Source organism: Rousettus aegyptiacus, unplaced genomic scaffold, assembly GCF_014176215.1.
Source record: "Rousettus aegyptiacus isolate mRouAeg1 unplaced genomic scaffold, mRouAeg1.p scaffold_m13_p_3, whole genome shotgun sequence".
Lineage (NCBI taxonomy): Eukaryota > Metazoa > Chordata > Mammalia > Chiroptera > Pteropodidae > Rousettus > Rousettus aegyptiacus.
The window spans coordinates 3,902,489-3,921,161 of record NW_023416306.1 but is presented as its reverse complement, the minus strand read 5'-3'; the positions used below and the strand labels follow the sequence as shown (position 1 = coordinate 3,921,161).

The 18,673-nt window shown below is 55.2% G+C and overlaps 1 protein-coding gene across 16 annotated transcripts in view; it reads left to right on the top strand.

Moving 5' to 3' along the window:
• The first annotated feature begins 1,268 nt into the window (after positions 1 to 1,268).
• Positions 1,269 to 18,673, top strand: part of PRRC2B (proline rich coiled-coil 2B) — a 79,898-nt gene continuing 62,493 nt past the window's right edge. For 7 of the 16 annotated variants that reach the window (XM_036218339.1, XM_036218344.1, XM_036218338.1 and 4 more), the window contains exon 1: positions 1,270 to 1,457. The gene's annotated coding sequence lies outside the window, so the exon portion shown is untranslated. Of the gene's footprint in view, positions 1,458 to 2,060; positions 2,285 to 18,673 lie in introns of those variants that run through there. The other 9 variants (XM_036218340.1, XM_036218341.1, XM_016133859.2 and 6 more) reach the window with 5 other exon arrangements.

Sequence of the window (18,673 nt, the reverse complement as noted above, 5' to 3'; positions counted from 1 at the left end):
CGATTTCCTCATCTGTCTTCTGGAACACTCAAGGCCCTCGCAGCTTTCCTTCTTATGTCCCCTGTTGTCAAATGAGAGAGGAGTAGCCTCCTGAATCTTAGGGCGTCCCGGAGTTCCTTACTTCACAGCTAGTAAGGTCAAGGGCAAGGCACAACTTCCTCCATTCAACAAACTAATATTTGTGGACGGCTGCCTGTGTGCCAGGCCCTGTGCTCAGCGCCACCCCTAACCGCGTTAGTAAGGCGGGCCCGGCTGAACTTTCCTCCCAGGTCTAGCTGTGTGGCCCTGGGCAAGTTCCTTCTTGTCTCCGTTTTCGCACCTGTCCCTTGGAACACCTGACCCAGAGTTGGGATTAAATGAGACAAACCGCTCCAGGCCATTTCACAGAGGGCATGGCTGTCGGCTGGGGTGTATGGACGGGGTGTATGGACGAGTGCCAGAGCGACCAGAGAAGTGTCTTCACCTTTTTTCAAAGGGTTTGTTTTCCAACTGCCAGTGTATCCAGAATAAGCGTGAAGCCTTCGCTCTCCCCACCTCTGACCGACCTCAGATCCCCCCAGGTGACCAGAGCGGATGGGGTACATCCTCCCAGATCTTTTGTTTTGCATTCACGCAAATGCAAACATTCAAGAGGGATGGGTTTATTATTTTCCGTTTTACGAAAAACGGGATGAAGTATACTGTGCAACGACCTAGCTTTTGAATGAACAACGAACGTATCCTTTCTGCTTCCTTTCCGTGCACATATCACACACACACATCTGAACAAAATCCGGGCTCCGGGTCCGTCGGGAGGCGCTGCAGTTCTGCAGGGGAGGGGGCGGAGATCCGGGCTCTCGCCCCGCTTCCCAGCCCTCCCTCCGTCCGGGCCTCCCCCGCCCCCGGCTCTCCCCGCCCCAGCCCCCCTTCTTCCGGTCCGCTCGCCCCGTCTCGCCCCAACCCCCTCCGCGGGGCCTCTCCCCCCCCCCTCTCGCCCAGGCCCCCGGCGCGGAGCCCCCGTCGGAGTCTCCCGCGGCCCAGGCCCCCGCCCCAGGCTCGGTCCCCGGGTCCCCGGCCTCGCGCCCTTCCCGGGGCCCCTCCCCCAAGCCCGCAGCGCCCCCAGTCCGGGCGCCGTGGCCCCAGCGCCGCGGCCGCCCCCCGCCGCGGGACCCCGGGCCCTGGGTCGCGGGGACGCGCGGCCGCTCCCGGGAGGCGCGGCAGGGGGCGCTGCGCGGGCGGCGGCGGGCGCGGCGGCGGCCGGAGGAGGCGGGGGCGGGCGCGGAGCGCGGGGGGAGGCGGCGGCGAGACACAGGCTCCGAGGCTCCAGCGAGCGCCGAGCGCCGAGCGCGTCGGGAGGGAGCGAGCGAGCGAGCAGCCGCGCCGCCGCCGCGCAATCCGCCGCCATCCCGCCGCCTGCGCGCCCGGCCGCCGCCCGACCGCCATCGCCCGGCCCAGTCGCGCCCGCGGAACCAGACCAGGTGGGCGCGGGGCGCGGGGCGGCGCGGGGCGCGGGGCGGCGGCGGCGGCGCTAAGATGGAGGCGGCGCGGCCCGGCTTTGTCTGGGCGGCGCGGGCAGCCGCGAGCCCCGGGCCCGGCCGGCGGGCGCCCCGGGCGCGGCCCGCCCCGCGTCGCCGCCGTGGGCCGCCGGGCGCGGGCTCGGGGCGGAGGGGTGCGGGGCGCGGGGCTGCGGGGTGCGGGGCGGCGGGGCCGGGCCCGGGGCGGGCGGCCGGGCCCGCTCGCCATTGTTGTGGCGGCGCCGCGCGGCGGGGTCGGGGTCGGGGCCGCTGCTCGCGCGTCCGCCGAGGCCGGGCCTGGGCAGCGCGGCCGCGGGCCTCCCGGGAGCGGGGGCGCGGGCGGCCCCCGTGGTCCGGGGTCATCCGGGGACCTCTTGCACCCCCGGCGCCCCCTGGCTCCTGCTAACACCAGCCCTGGCCGTGGGGGGCCGGGGCCGGGCGCCCCCCCGGGCCGGAGGCTGCGCAGCGCCCCCCAGGGTGACCCAGGCTGGTGGCTGGGGGGCTGCTGGCCTCGGCGCGGGGCCCCGGGGAGGGGGGCAGGTACGGCCGCCGAGACGGTCGCGGGCGCTGCGGGAGCGGGAGGGCTATTTTGAAAATGCTCAATGCTCTGTTGCTGAAAACGTTTAATAATAAACAGGATGTCGCTACTCGGGGCCTGCCAGATGGGTTTTTCCCCCTCCTTCCTTTTTTTATTTTCTTTTTTCCCCCCCTTTCTCCCTTCTAAGTGAGACACAGCTCTGCTGGGAAATCGTGGGCCTCCGAGAGTGGATTTGCCGACGTAACGCTGGAAGGTGTTTTCTTTCTCCCTCTTTCTGAATATCGTGGGAGGTCCGAGGCCACCTTTAGACCAGAGGAGGAGGCGTTTTTCAGGGGAATGGTTAGCTCGAAGGAAGTGGGAGAGGGGGGCTGGGGAGCCTCTCCAGAGTGTGTCATTTGCTAAATGGCTGCCTGGGAGAAACCTTTAAAAGCCTTTGGTTTACAGGATTGTTAACCGTCTCCGAGGTTTGTTTTTTTCCCTTTTAAGGTTTTATGTGCGTTTTATGTGGCTTTATACATTATCATCCAGTTCGGCCTTTGTAACCATCTATTTGAAATCTTAGCGTGGTTTCTCCAAATCCGACTGCAGCCATTTGGCCATGTCTGTGCACAGCGCTGTGGTGTAAGGTGGCACCGGGTAGGCCCAGGCTTCTGTTGGGGAGCTCTGGGGGGGGTCTCTGGGGCCTTCATTGGCATAAGTAGGGATGGGGACGTTGCACCCTCCACCTGGAGGGGTTGGGAAAGTTGTGACAGGCCTAGCAGAGTGCCTGGCACACAGCTGGTGGTCAGTAGTTGTTCCTTCTACGGCTGTTTGTATAATTGCCATCAAGTCCAAGAATGGAAGTTAGCCACTTGTGGTGCCACCCATAGAGCCCAGCCATCCCGAGGATGCCACAGGTGCTGGGCCAAGGCCTGGACAAGGGAGGAGGAATTCAAGGCACAAAACAGCATAGCCACTTGCTTATTCAGTGCTGGGCCTCTGGGGAGACGAGGATGGGAAAGTACCGTGTGCAGCCCTCAAGAGCTGAATAGACAGGGGTTGTGTGGTGGCCGGACCCCATGCTTGCATCCCAGGGCCTGCCCGCTCCCAGGCTGTCGTACAGCTCCGTGTAAGGCAGAGCCAGAGCAGTACAAGATGCTCGACAACAAGCAGAGGCCCAGGGAGTCCTGCCTGCCTTTGGGAATGGCAGATAATCGTTTGGGGAGCCTCTGCCTGTTCCGGCAAGTGTGTCTCTTGGAGCCTGGATTCTGGCCCTCATTAGGTTACCTTACAAGTCTCAGAGCCTCAGCTCCTGCATCTGGAGAATGGGACTAATTATGCCTTGTCATAATTAATCTGTTGGGGCTCTCGGGAGCCTCACGTACTATTTGTAGCAAAGTGCTTCCATCCATAGGGGGGTGATGAAAATGTTTTTGTTGGTTACCTGGTTTTCTGGTTTCTTTTTCCTACTTCCTGGTCTTGTTCTCCAGTTCTCATTGATGGAACTGTGACCTTCCCACCCAGATTCTATCCCCAGCTAATGTTTTGCGGTCAGGACGGCTACTCACCTGCCTGGAAGCACCAGAGTGGCTTGGAAAGAGCTATGATGCTCAGCCAAACCTGGGCGTCTGCCATTTATTGGAGACGGTGGGAAGGGCTGAGGCTAAAAGCAGGAGACTGAGCCCAGTCTTGGTCACAGGCGAGGGTCGAGAGCCAGACCTGTGGGCCAAACCTGTAGCTCGTTTGTAAATGGCCCTGGAGACATTCTGCTTGGATTATAGTGGTTCTGCCGTCTGTTTGGAAATTCATTCAGTCACTGTGGCATTCTCACAGCCACGTCGGTTTTGTTCTGTTTTATTTATTTATTTATTTATTTATTTTAAAGCCTTGTAACCTGCTCCAGGCCTCCTCCGGCTGTGAGACTGAGACATTTTAACGGAGTCACGTCATCCTTTCAGCTTCCCGGCCTTTCGGCCCGTCCTTTCTGATTTCTCTCTGGCCTAGTCTGGCCCTGGGCTGTTTGCTAGCTGGTTGGTCAGGGGGAGGAGAGATGAGTCGGCTGCCCCTCCCACCACGTTTTTTGATTATCTGTTTGTTTCAGTTAGTTTAGTTATCCGCAGGCTCCCTGACTGCACGGTGGAGGGGGCCTTGCCCATTGTGAGGGCCTGCCATCCCCTGCAGCTCCCGGGGTCCTGTCCAGCCTCCTTTGAAACCAGATGGGTAAAGAACAAGCCTGGGGGAAGAAGAGCCAGAAAACCTTGGGAGAGTGGAATTTCAGGAATGGCAAGTCGGAACTAGCTCCAGCCTGGTCTGGTCGCCTGGGGCCTGGTCGGGAGTTTTTTTGTTTTGTTTTGTTTTTGGTTCTGCCTTTTGGTTGGCTGTTCACACCACCCCCTTTTAAAATTTCAGTTCTCCTTTTTTTTTTTTTTGAAGGATTATTTAATTGTGCTTTCAAGTTTTTTTTTTTTTTTTTTTGGCTTCCCTCAAAGTACTGACTCATGTTGCTAATGACTGTATTCTGGTTATCTGTCTCACTATTATACTGTGTAAGATCGATCATTTCTATGTTGGTTTCTATTTTAAACCAGAATAGGCCAGGTGAGCAACGACATGTATTTCTGAATTTAATAATGAGGCTTCTGTACTGTCAAATATACATATCTTGTTATAGGCGGGCACATGTTAAATAAGGCCTACCTATACTAGATTTTAATGCAGCACATTTCCATCTGACAAATTAAATTTCCAGCAGAAATCTGTTGGGCTTTGTGTTCTGATTCTTATTTTTTCGTCTGGGCTAACCAGACTTGTCCAATCATAACTCGATTTAAGATTTTTTCCTGGGACTAGTGTGCCTTAGGAACCGCGGGTCTGCCATTCGGACAAAGAAATGAAGGCATTCATTGCCTGTTCCAGGGATAAGAAGGGGAGATGGTGTGCTTTCTGGTGAAAGAAATTGTACCTGACGGGATTTCAGGTGAAAAGGCTCCATTTGGACCGGGCTTCCTCGGACCTGGGCTTCGCCGCCAGCGCCGTGTCACCGTTTCCATCCGTGGGTGGCACGTGGGGAGTCTCTGCACTAGGAGGGGGACTTACTTGCCTTGGTGACTTGAGCCAGAAGTCTTGGTTGAGAGTCGTTCTTAGCTGTGCTTGGTTTTCCGTGGGGCCTGAGCGAGGGCTGGGTTGCTCCTGTCGGACCGGCTGCAATGCTGGCGTGGGACGCTCTGCGTGCAGTAGGATGTGTCCGTGGGCAAAACGAAGACCAGGTTGCCAGGAGTCTTTCATAGTCTTGCCTGCTTCCTTCCGCTCCCACCTCTGTGGCTGATTTTGCAGCTCTGCTCTGTATCCTTCCTCCTTTCCAAGAAAACCCATCAGCCTTTTCCGCTCTGTGGTGTTGCAGAAGCAGTATTTATTGTTTTTTAAATTCACTGTCATCAACATACTCCTTGAGCATCTACTGTCTGCCAGGCACTTTGCAAGGCCTTTTAATTACACCCCCCCCCCATTCCTAAAAGTAACATTTTTACTGAAAAAAAAGTTGGAGAATGCTGAAAAGAATAAAGATGAAAATAAAAATACAAATCACCTGTAACCACACAGCAAAGGCTGGTGAATTTCTTTCCTTTGATCATGTGTTCGTTTTTTCAAAATTAGGGAAAAAATACTGTATACGCTATTCACAGTTTATGGTTCCTCAGTGTTATAGTGTATTTTACTACGTTACTGAGAATGTAATTTTTTTAATAATCGCATTGAGAGTATAACTTATTCTCTGTTGTTAGACTCTGAGACTGTTGTTATTCATTTTTGCTTCTCGTAAACAAAACTTAAGGAGCATCCTTGCGGGTAACCTTGGTTCCCGTTGCTGGTTATTTAGTGGAATATCACTTCATAAGCGTGTGGCTGTCTTCACTTCTCTGGGGCACAGTGCAGTTTTCTTCCTCAGCCCTGGGCGCTTTCATCTCCAGCCTTGAGCGCCAGGCGGACCCCTTCATGGGCCAGAAAATTCTGGGTGCCCGAGTCCCGGCTAAGCCCTTTGACGAGTAGGGCTTGGGCCTTACTCCGTTTACTGGTTTGAGTCTGGCCACGTGTCGTGACTTAAGCATTTATCCTTCTGGGGACACAGATCTGGGTGCCCTACCAGTGCCCAACATGAGCTCATGGTCAGCGGGGAGAAGGCCACGCACCTCCTTAGAGAGGCCTTCGGGAACCCCTTGGCACCCCCCATGATTCTTTCCTCGCCCTTTATAACTCTTTTTACAACTTTTAAATAGTTTTAAAAAACAATGGTTTTATTGTGGCGAAGTATACATAACAATTTATCAATTTAACGATTTTCAAGTGTGTAAGTCAGTGGCCTTAAATACGTTCACAACATTGTGCAACCACCCTCCATCTCCAGAACTTTCTCATCTTCCCAAACTGAAATTCTGTCCTCGTTAAACATGAATTCCCCGCTCCCCCTCCCCCAGCGCCTGGCAACACCGTCCACTTTCCGTCTCTGTGAGTTTGACTCACATGTGTGTAATCAGCCAGTATTTGTCCTTTTGCGACTGGCTTATTTCACTTAACGTAAGTTTTTCAAGGTTCATCCTTATTGTGGCATGTCAGAATTCCGTTCCTTTTTAAGGCCGAATATTTTGTTATTTTGTGTGTACACAATAGACACATATAGAATGATGGGCTGTTATGTACATGCACACACATCACGTTTTGTTTGCCCATTCATCTGGCGAAGGGCAACAATTTAGAAATGCAGTTTTGTTTTTATTTCTTGAGCCCGCCTCTTCCCCCCGGCGGAGTGAGTCGAGTGCCCGGAAGCCGAGCTCTGTTGCTTCCTGTTCTTCATGGCGTTAGGGTGCTTCTGTGTCTAACACGGCGTCTCATCACGGGTGGGACGAGCAGAGGAGCTACATAGGGGGGGTCTCCCGGGAGCCCACTGAGAAGGCAAGCCCAGCTCAGCTGGGTGCGGGGTGGTCAGGGAAAGCCGTGAGAAAAATGTAGCAGACTTGACACAAGCACCTCCCGAAAACTGCGTGCTAAGCCCTGGAGCATTGAAACCGTCTAAGTGGAAGCCGGAATCGCATGGGCCCCAGCAGAGAGCTCGGGGGTCAGCGTGCGTCCAGGGCCCTTGGGATACGAACGTGGTGCACGTGCCCTGATGTGGCCAGGGCCGGCCCAGAGCGGGGGCCAGATGGGACTTGGGCTCCAGGAAGCTCGAGTCCACTCTGCCAAGCGCTTCTGCACATGTTCTTGTACAGAAGGACAGAATGGATTCGTGCAGGACCCCCTGGGCAGAGGAGGTCAGCTCCAGTGCTTTCCCTGGTTCCTCTGTGTCCTCAGAGCTTTTTCCGGCAGGTGGTGTTTACATCCAGGTCAGATTTTAAAGACCCGCTCTGTTTCAGGCGGTACGGAAAACAGGCCCGGCTGGGGGTGCGCCGCCGCCGCAGCCCCGACCTGTCTGCGGCTGGATGGGACACTCGCGACTGGTCGGGGAGGGCGGCGCGTCGCCCCCGAGGCGTGACGTGGAGTGTCCGCACTCACCGAACAAAAAAGGCAGAAGCAGGTGCACGGCGAGACGGGACAGCGCTTCAGTCCGTGCTTCCCAGGCCGTCCCCGCCGCTGACAGGTGGCGCGTCCGTCCTAGACTCGACGCATCCGCAGGTGTGGCCCTTCGGAGGCGGGGTCTTTAAAAAGCGGAACGGGACCGCGCTAGTCTTTCTCGTATCGCAGCTTGCCTTTTCAAACATTGAGCATCGCCCCTTGTTAATATATACGGATTACCACACGTTCCGTGTTTTAAAGATGATACTAGGTTTCAAAAACTGAGAAGAAAACAAAAGCTCATAATCCCCTGGCCCATGTATTCCCAGTTGACTTTAAAAAAAAAAATAGTTTGAAAATTAAAGCCGTATTAAAAGGCGCAGAGGCTCTCACGCAGTCTCTCAAAGGGAGCCTCGTGAGTAGTTTCTCGTGATTCCACCCGGGAGAGCGGGGTGGGCCTTGTCCGCACACGTCGGTGCAGGTGTGAGCGGCGGGCGCGCCCCCCTTCTAAGCGACCGTCCCGGCTGGGACAGACGCATCACGTCATCTCTTTCAGCAACTGCAGAGGCTGTTCTGTGAGTCTCCTGGCTTTAACCCATTTCCTGTTGGACTTTTGGGCTATTTCTAATTTTCGGACATCACAGCTTTGGTAAAATTCCACCAAATTTCTCTTCAGAAACATGTAATTTGTATATTAATAGCACACGAGTGTGTGTTTTGCAGTGTGGACGCTTCTAGTTGAATGTTGTTTTTGTAAAAATTCCGCTAAATTCCCCTTCAGAAAACTGTGTTAATTTATATACAAAAGCATTTGAGAGTGGGTGTTTCTGAATTGTGGTCCTTTCCAAATGAATAGCCTTTATGGGTCATTTGAGGCGTCCATGTTTCCAAAATCAGAAGCAGGCAGTTTCAGGCTTGCCGGCCTCGGTGTAGGTTGTTTGATCGGCGTGGATAAGCTCGTCACAGAGCCCGCATTCTCTGCGGTCCTCCAGTGCAGAAGTGGCTGTGGAGGGTGTCGCCCTGGGCGTCCCCTTAGGCAAAGGCCATGTGGGGCCTAGAAGAGGGTTATGGAGAGGAGGCGCGGGTGGCGAGGCTGAGTTTGATTTTCAGTACCAGCCAAAATGATAGTACTTTCCTTCCAGCCTTTACACATGAGAGCCTGGCAGGCAGAGAAGATTCAGAGACTTCCACATTCCACAGTAGACCCTCCGCAGAGGCCCGAGGCTTTCATTTCACGGCCCCTGGTTCTCTTGCTGCAAACGCTTCTTACTGTGTAGGATTTACTTGGAGGCATCCTGCATCTTGCATCGCGTGATGGTGGCTGTCGTGTAGATCTGCCCAGGCCCCTGCTCGACCCTTGGTCCCCGGGCCCTGACTTTCTCTGGCTGTTCTGGGAGCTCATACCTGGTGACTGCACAAACCAGCTTCCGAGGTGTTTCATCAGGCCAGGTGGGGAAGGGTTTGCGCCCCGGGAGCAAAGTGCCCAGAGCGGGTGCAGTTTGCATTGCGCCGCTCTGGCCCTTGTGGGTTGTCCTCGGGGCTTGAACCTGGAGGGGATTCGCTGAGGGTGGAAGGAGAGAAAGTGGCTCTGGCCTCGAGGTCAGCTCCCTTCCAGTCCAGATTCCGCTGCTTGCACACTGGGTGATGAAGATCGTCGACTCTTTTGGAGTCTCTGCAAAACGTGATAGTAACGCCTTTCTCCTAGAACTGGGGGCAGAATTCAGCGGGTCACGTGCCCAAGTGTTTGTAAGTAAGCTCTGGATAAACAGTAAGCTGCAAAGGGTTCCTGGATTCAGCACTAGCTGAGGGCCTGGGGGTTTGGAGCAGGCAGGCTTATACCCTTGGGGCCTGTTTGTTTACTAGATGTTGGTGTTTCTAATTGTGTGCTAAAGCCCTTGCTAAATGCTGAAGATTTAGACTCAAATATCCCCTGCCCTCACCTCCAGGAGCTCAAACCAGACTCCAAGGTAAATACCACCTAACAAGGGCCTTTGACCGTCGGCCACCACCCTACACTGGGTCTGCTTTGTTCTCAGAGTTTTAGGTGTCTCAGGAGCCATAAAGATAGGTATGTCAAGGCCTTTTATGGGCGCGGGGGAGGCTCTGCAGCTCTGGGGGGCGGAGGCCCTGGTTCGGCAGCAGACAGGAGTTCGGGTGTAGGTTTCCAGTCTCTTCCACCAAGTGTAGGACCTTGAACAGGTCTTGTTTACTCCTTCAAGTATTTTCTTATCTGCCAGATGGGGTTGGAATCTCCATATTGCCTTGATGATTAACATGATTTCCTGTGGCGCGTTCAGCAGAGTGCAGGAACAGGGTAGAGTGTTGATCCCGTGTTCAGTTTAAGGGACCTTAAAAACAATGAAATGCAACAGGAGCAATGCAGGTTTGTCACAAAAACCCCAAATACTGCAGATGTGCACCAAGTCATTCCTTCCTGTCCCCTGTGTCTTTTTCAGATTAAGAGATGAGTATAGTCTTGAAAACAGTTTTGTTTTCAAACTAATGGCAGCACTTTAACTGCACATGAGTTCTAAGTCTGAAGTGACACTGGGAAACAGGAGATACGAATATTTACAGGTGTAATTTAATGCAAATAAAAATAAGTAAAAGATTGCATGTATGGTTCCCCAGGATAATCGCTGTGGTCCTTTCCTGGCCTTTTGAGGGGGAGGGGCAGTGGAATTCTTTGCCCACCCTGGGTAAATCCTAACGTTCCGTTGGTAGCACCTGGCAGTGGCCGAGAGTGGATGTAGGTGTTAGGTGCTGTGTGGTTTGGGATGGACCCAGGGGCCTGGGGTGGGGGCGGGCCAGGTGGGCTGTGTTCTGTGCTGCGAACGTGTGAGGACGCGGCACAGTCTGGGAGTTCAGACGCCGGGGAGGGGAGGCGGGAGTGGGGAGGGGTCTGTGAGAGTGGAGACTGTTGTCAGCGTGAGGCACATCTTTGAAACGTTCATGCCGCGTGAGTCGTAAACGAATGAGGTTAGTGTGTTTTTGGCGAGGGCGCCTGTCCCTCGTCTCCCCCTTGCTGGAATGCCGGGTTGGCATGCCTGTGAAGGCCCCCGGGGGACACTTGGCCTTTGTTTTCGGTTTGTCCTTTTTGTTACTTCAGACCCGGTCTGGCCTGCTTGGTGGCCCAGCGACCTCTGGCTTCTGAGGCTTGGAGAATAAATAGCACGTAGGCTCTCGGGGTTGCTGGAGATCATTGAAACCAGTTCCGCCTTCACAGTCCTGCGCTCAGTGCATTTGGGTTCGCTTTCATCGAAGAGAAGGCGGATTTGTGGGGGCCGAACCGTATAAGCAAACAGCCTGCCACGCGGGGCTCAGCCCTGCGTTGACGTGGCAGAGAGAGCACGGTGACCGTGGCGTGTCAACTCCCCCCGAGTGGCCGTGCGATAAGGACAGCCACCTCAGCGCTTGTTAGCAGGGTCCTCTGCACCGCCGCGATTACTGCTCAGCCGGCCCCGGCCTGTCCCTCACGCGCGGCGGGCGGGCGGGCCTCCCGGGTTGGAGAGCCGAGGGGGCCGCGGTCGCCTGGTTCCTGCCTCCTCCAGGCCGAGCACTGGCAGGCGGAGGCGGGCTGAAGTGGGAGATGGGCTCTCTGCCTTGTGGCCGGGGGAGCGCACTGTGTCCCGCTGGGCGCTCGCCGCTCGAGGGCGGGACTCCCCCGTCAGCAGCCCGAGGGTCTGGGGTCTGCCCTGCGGGTTCCCGCGGGGGGAGTTCGGTTCTCCCCCCCCCCTCCCCGCCTTTCAGTTCTCTACACGAGCCCCAAATGTGCTTCACAGAAAGAGCAGGCGTGACAGGAATATTGGCCCGAGCACGTCCCAGGGTGTGGGTTGTGGCAGTTTGTCATAGTGCACTGTTGGAAGTGATTTGCATTATTTTGTGGGGCGACGGGTAAATAAAATGTGGCACAACCATAGAGTGATGTACTACAGAGCATTAAAAGAACGAACTAGGACAACGTGTATTCTCTTGGAAAGACGACCGCGGTACACGAACAGGAGAAAGTTTGCACTTTATGATAGAATTGTAGGCAGGTAACAGCGTAGTATAATGTAGTCACAGCGTAATAGCAGAATGACAATTGAAGACCACAAACTGCTGGTGGGTTTCTGCAAGCTGAGAAAAAGGGTGTGGAGGCCGTCCACGTGGGTTACAGGGGCTGCCTTTTGAGTTGGCTTGACTTGTTTTGCGTACTCTCGTATCGTTTGAATTGGTTACGCTGAATGTGTGTTACTACACGTATTAGTCAAAGGTAACCAATCACAAAGGTGACCCGTGCACGTTTAAAAGCCGACATGCCCGTGGGGCGAGGTCTGGGCCGGCACTGGGCTGCTGGTGCCCCCTTGCCCCTGCCTGGCATCGCCCAGGCGCCCTGACTTGCCCAGATCCGTCCCTAGGGCCCCGGTTCCTGGTGCTGGCACCCCCGGAGTTCGCATGAGTCCCGCCGAGTCATTCACCTGTCTGTCTCTGCGCCAGTGGCCCTCAGAAATGGCTTCGTTGATTTGGCTAAAAGGAGCGATTTAATCCATTACAAATGCCATCTCTGATTTCTGTTCTCTACAAGTCAGATGTTACAATACATAGATTTTGGTGGCATTTGCAAAGTACTTCTCATCTGCTAACTCACTGTTATTCAGAGGTGAGAAACTGTGTCTTATGCATTTCTTTTGTTTGCCAGGTCCTTGTTAGGTTTTAACCCTGGAGAGGGAGGCCCGTGTGTAGCATATCTGTCCAGCTGTCCAGCCCCAGCTGTGTATTGAAATTGTCTTTATAAAAAATTTTAGGTTGCTCAATTAACTGCATATTCAAAACGTAACTCTTTGTAGACTGCAAATGGGTTTTTAGCCACAGTCTTCTGCAGGCTTCAGCCTGTGGGCCTGGGAACTATGTGGGTGGGGGCCGACCCCGCTGACCCCACTGACCCAATGGCCCACGGAGAAAGGAGCTTTCAGAGAGTTTCAGTTGGTCAGGAGTGGTGATGGGTCGCTGGGATCAGCCAGCAACTTATGTTCTTAGTCAAAGGTAACTAATCAAGGTAGCCCCTGCGGGTAAAGATCCCGGAGCGCTGCACACCTGGGGGCCGTGAAGCCCTGAATTGAGGTTCCTTACCTGAAGCATTGCCTGCTCAAACCCCACCCTGCCCCAGGCCAGACTTGCCCTGCACATGCACCCCGGCCCCAGGAGTGCTGCAGAGCCTAGTGTGCTGTGGGCATTTAGTTTATCCTGGCTGCGGGGCCAACAGCATGGACTTCATAATGACAGTAGCAGACATCGCTTCTCCAGTGCCCACTGAGTGGCCACACTTCCAGAGCAGACCTGGATGGCAGACTGACCTGGGTTCAAGATCAAGGCTTGATGATAGTGACCTTGGGCTAGTCATTTAACCTCTTCGAGCCTTGGTGTCTTGTCTATAAAACGAGGATACAAATGCCTTTCTCTGAGTAGTTTATTTTACTTCTCTTTTCAAAGAACTATTTTTAATTCAGTTTTATTCAGGCGTTTTTATTAAATTCATTAAATTTTGCCTTCATTGTTTCTGCTTTTCTTCACATTCACTTTTTTTTTTTTTTTACTTCTTAAATTGGATGCTTAGTTTCATTCTTTTCTGTTAGGAATTTAAAGCTTTTAGATTATTAAATTTCCTTTGTTTACAAATTTGTCTTTTGTTTTAAAAGTTTTCATGTGTGGTGGTCTTCATTTGAGTCGGTATTCTGCAGCCGTGGTCTTGAATTACCCTTTGATTCAGAAGTTTTATAATGGCGAGTTGTAAGTCTTCTAACAGACAAGGTGGTTTTTACTTCTGCTTTCACTGTGTTCATTTACTGCACTATGGCCAGATTTCTGCTGTTCAGAATTTGGATTTTTCCTTAAAGGCTCATACAGAAGCACTTTTTGCACATGGTCTGCCTTAGTCAGATCATCTATCGTGTCCTGTTTTGAGTGGGCTTTACCTACTGAGGTATAGAGATCCCCCCTCCCCCCCCCCCCGATACTTTCTACTTACTTTGACGTTTTTGATTCTGCGATTGCTCTGCACATGTAGGTGCTGGTTGTATTTTCTGTCTCTTTTCATTCAGCGTTATACTTGCGAGTTTCCTCCAGGTAGGTTCGTGCGACTTTGTTTTGTGAGTCGCGTTTTCTGTGGACACGATGCGCGTTCATTCTGGTGGCGATGGGCCCCCTCGAGCTCACTCACACGTGGTGTCGTGAAGGCGTTGGTTTCCTCCCAGGCGATCTCTAGATTCGTGTCATCCAGTCAGAAGCCCAGCACTGTTTCCTTTTGTTGCTGTGTTGTTTGGGTGTGGACAGACAGATCCTGAAATTTCCATGAAATGCGAAGTGCCGGGGACGGCGCGCGTCCCTGAGGAGGAGCAGAGCCGAGGGGCTACCCCGCGAGGTGCGAAGACCCTGGCAGTGATGGTCAGGGCTGCGGCGCGGCGGTGGCGGCGGCTCGGCGAGCAGGCCGTGTGTACGGCGTCGCCGAATCTGGCAAAGGGGCCACACGAGAAAGGGAAAGACGGCCTTTTCAAAAAAGGCCCTGGGGAAATCAGGTTCTCCACGTGGAAGGAAAGTGAATCTTCTTCCTCCAGTCATACTCACAACCAGTTTTAGGTAAATTATAGAGCTAAACAATAAAGCTTCTAGAAGAAAGGAGGAGCTGTTTATGATCCTGGAGAAGATAAAGTTCCTCGAATAGGTCACAGAATGCATGACCAAACAGAACTACGTTAAGAGTGGCATCTCCTGCATTTGACACAGGCCCTAGGAAAATGCAACAAGTGCCGTTTTCTCGTGGCCCAGACACGGGGGTCGTCAGGTCCGTTTGCTCCGCCGCTCTCATCTGGCCCGGCTGCTTCCTTGCCTGGGATGTGCGGCCACCTTGGGGCCCCTCTGGCTGTCATTCCGGGACTTGTCCTTGTGCCCCCCGTGTGGGGTTCCTTGTCTCCGGGGTCCCGTGTGTGCCTCAGTTGGGTAGTGTGAGCGAGCCAAGTGTCGGATTCTGGATGGAAAAGCTTTTCCCGGGAAGGGCGATGCCGCCGCAGCTGGCGAGGCGCACGTGTGACTGCTCGCGGGGACGCCGTGCCATCCTGATCGTCTCCCCCCGGGACCTTGGTTTTTAGGGGGGTTTGGGGACGCTTTCAGAGGCTCTGCATTTTTTATCCCTGATGTGCTGAAATTTCACGTTGTACCTTGTGTTCTTTTTATGTCTGTTCTTCTGAGCGCTTGGTGGCCCTTACAGTCTTGGGTGCTTCAGCCCTGGGGAGCTTTCTTGTAATTTTTATTTGAAAATCTCCCCCCACCCCCATGCTTCCGGAACTCCTAGTCAAATGTGGACTCCTGGATTGCTTCTTTAATTTTGAGTGGGGAAGAAGCTAGCGTTCATTACCTTGTTATTTTTTTCTGAAACTTTCTTGACTTTTATATCCTAAATTGTTCTATTGAAATTAACAAAAATTGAGGAAGTTTGGATTTACAGAAAAGTGGGAGTTTTTGTATACCCTGTTCCCAGTTTCCCTTGTTATAAAGGTCTTACACTAGTACTTACACTAGTACATTTGTCCCAACTAATTAACCAATACTGACCTTGTTAATGAAGGTCTATACTTTATTCATATTTCCTTAGTTTTTACCTAATGTCCTTTTTTCTGTTCCAGGATACCATATTTAGTTGTCATGTCTCCTTAGGCTCCTCTAGATCAGGGGTCCCCAACCCCCTAGGCTGCCAACTGGTACCAGTCCGTGACCTGTTAGGAAGCGGGCTGCACAGCAGGAGGTGAGTGGCAGGTGAGCACATGAAGCTTCATCTGAATCTGCAGCCGCTCCCCAGCGCCAGCATCACCGCCTCGGATCAGCAGGTGTTAGAGTCTCGTAGGAGCCCTGGTCCCTGGTGCCAAGAAGGTTGGGGACCGCTGCTCTAGACTGCCGGTTATCAGCTTCGTCTTGTTTCTGATGACCTTGAGGTTTCAGGAATGCTGGTCATGTGTTTTGTAGAATGTCCCGCAGTTGGGATTCGTCTGATATTTTTCTTATTAACCTGAGGTTGTGGGGTTTCGGCCGTCATAAGTTTAATCCTTCCTAGGCCTTTTCTTCTTTTCTGATTGACTCTCAAGGGAAAAAAATCCTGTTTTGGTTGTGTGAGTGTAAAATCGTTTCTTGATTTTCTGAGGACATTAATTTTATATTATTTCTTTTAAATCTTTGGTTCCTGGCATTGTCTGTTTCCTCCAGATTCTTTTGTTTGTCTGTGTATTTGGTCTCTGCCTTTTAGTTGAGGCCTCAGACGTCTGTGGTCTCAGCGTCTCACAGCTGATTGGAAACCGGGGGTGTGCGTCAGTGGGGACGCTTTGGCGTAGGCCAGGCGGATGGCGGGCCGACCTTGTTTTCTTGAGCCCCAAGTGTCTGTTACAGGTTTTCAAGAGAAGCCTTAGCGTCTTTGCCTGGAGTGTAGAGAGGAACAGAGGGACACACTATGCCTGCCACTGTCCCGTGAGGCCAGCGGCAGAGGGGCCTGAGACGGCCGTGATTTGCCGCCCAGGTGTTCCCTTGGCTGCTTTCCTCCACCCACCCTCTTTGACCCGGGTGTTCTCAAGTCTAGACCTGTTTATTTTATCCCGCGCAGGAGAGGGGAGGAAGCGGGAGGCTAGGTGTTGCACGGGCGGCCTCTCGACCAGATCTCTGGCCTTTAAGTCCCCAGCCCCCTTCTCACGGGGCACCCACCACCTGCTGGCGTCCCCCGACCTCGCGGCCCTGCCGCAGCCCCCAGCTCGTAGGCCCCTTCGGGCTGCCAAGGCTGCTGCCACTCGCGTCTGCTTCGTGTGCCGAAATCATCCCCGTCTTGGGTTCTCTCTTGCTTACGCTCACCTTAGGGGGCTGTGGAAGGGTGAGCGATGAATGCCAGGGGTCCCTGTGTCTTGTGTGACGGGAACCCCCTGCGTTCCAAACCGCGTTTCCGTGCACGGAATCGAACGCACGGCCGTTCCGGGGGTGCGCGCGCCTCTGGGTGGACGCGCAGCCGTGTTTGCGTGCGTGCGCGTGTGATCACACACAGCCGTGTTTGCGTGCGCGCGCGTGTGATCACACACAGCCGTGTTTGCGTGTGTGCGCGTGTGATCACACACAACCGTGTTTGCGTGTGCGCGCGTGTGATCACACACAGCCGTGTTTGCGTGCACGTGCGTGCGATCGCGTGTCTGCCGCACCTCTGCGGCGTCCTCACGTGATTGGTCAGGGCCGTCTCGTGCCGTCGCTTCCAGGGCTGCCGTTTGCCGAAGTGGCGGCCGAGTCGCGGTGGCGAGGGGGCCGTCCGCCGGGTTGTCTCTGCCCCTCACACACACGGGCAGCGCGCTCTGTCCTACCCCCGGGGGGCCCGCAGGTGCAGAGTGCGGCAGGGGCCACCGGGCGCCTGTGACGGGAGTAACTGCAGCTACCTGTTGAAGTCCTCTGTGCCGTGGTGGCCGTTATCTCGGGTCCTTCCAGTGGCCTTCTGGGGTAGGCGTTCTGTCCCCATTGTGCCGAAGGGGACACGTCGGTGGCCGAGTGGCCTTCGGACCCCGGCCGCGCCTGCCCTGGCCACGCGTGCGTGCGGAGCGCGGCCGGCCCAGGGGGTGGCGCGTCAGCCTCCGTGGGGGTCGTCGTCTCCGGGGCGGGTGGAGTTGGTGCAGCCGGCAGCGGCCGCACTCGGCGGAGGACAGAGCCGCTTCTGTCCGGCAGCACGTCCGTGAGGACGTGGGGCTTGGGACGGAGGAAAGAGCGCTTTCCCCTGGGCCGGGAGGCGTTTCCCGCCCGTGTGCCCGGACTCCAGCTTGCTGCAGGTGACGTCATTCCTGTGGGAAAGGCTTTGGGTGTAAACAGAGTTGCTGGCACGGGGACAGCTGTGGCCGGCCGGGGCCGGGACGGCTCCCTCTGGGTGCTTGTCCGCTAGTCTCTCCCGGCTGTTCTTAAAAACCATGTTCACACTTTTTTAAAACAAATAACAAATCTATTTAGAATTTTTATGCAGCATTTTATGATTTTCGTTGCTGAACTTTTTTGAAATAGAGAACAAAACACGACGGAACAGAGGCAGGTGGCTCGCACTGCAGCGTGCGGGGAGGGGAACCCTGCGCGGTAGCTAGAAGCTGGTTTCCTGGTGGCGATTTTCTCTGTGTTTTTAAGCTTTACAGTTTCTCTGTGTGAGGCGTGTATTCCTTTCGTTACTGAAGAGCGTTGGGGCCACACGCCCCCAGCGGGCCTGGCCTGCCCCTCCCCCCGGGCGGCGGTCGGCCGCGGTGCCCTCTGCGACCGCGCTCAGCACCCTGAAGCGGGAGGCCTGGCGCTGGGCGACTGAGTTGTGTGAAACGAGTCGCAGTGCAGAGTTTCTCTCTGGGGGGTTTTCTGAGGATGAAAGTGGAGCTCCGTCTCCTGAGGATGCATTAAAGGGGGCCGCCCACAGACCCCAAACATCCGCGACTTCGCCCTCGTGTGTCCGCAGGTCTGCTCTCGGCATCACGGCCCCGACGCTGTGAGGCGCCAGAGTGGGGACAGGCCCCCGGAGCGCCCGAGGCGGGAGCAGAGCTGCCGGCTGCGGGGGCCCAGGGCTGCGGGGGCCCAGAGCGGGGCCGGGGACGGGGGCGGCCGGGCCGCTGAGCGGTGACAAGGGCAGAGCCAGGGAATGGCCGTCATTGGCCCAGAGCCTTCTGAGGGCGCGCGAGCACTGTGTCCGGGGTGTCGCGTTCTCGTCTGTGAGGTGCACGTCAGCCTGTCACCTCCTTAACCCGCGAGGACACAGGCCTGAGCACTGTGAGGTGGAGGTGAGACGCAGACTCGGAGGGGTGAGGCTGGTGGGGACTGGGGGTGTCGGGGACTGGGCGGGGAGAGCCGCTCTGGCTCAGGGATGAAGGGCGGGGCCTGCACACCCAGGAGTGCGGGAGGATGGGCGCGGGAAGGGCCGGCCCCGCAGCACGGGCCTGGTTTCTCGTGTGCATTTCCGGGGGGTCCTGCGTGTGCCGTCTCCGGGGGGGTCCTGCGTGTGCCGTCTCCTCTCCTGGGGCCGGCTGGGGTGCCCTGCACGGAACACCGGGTTACCAGGAACCCCGCTTCCACCCTGTGGCTGTCCCCCACGCCTTCCGTCCAAGCA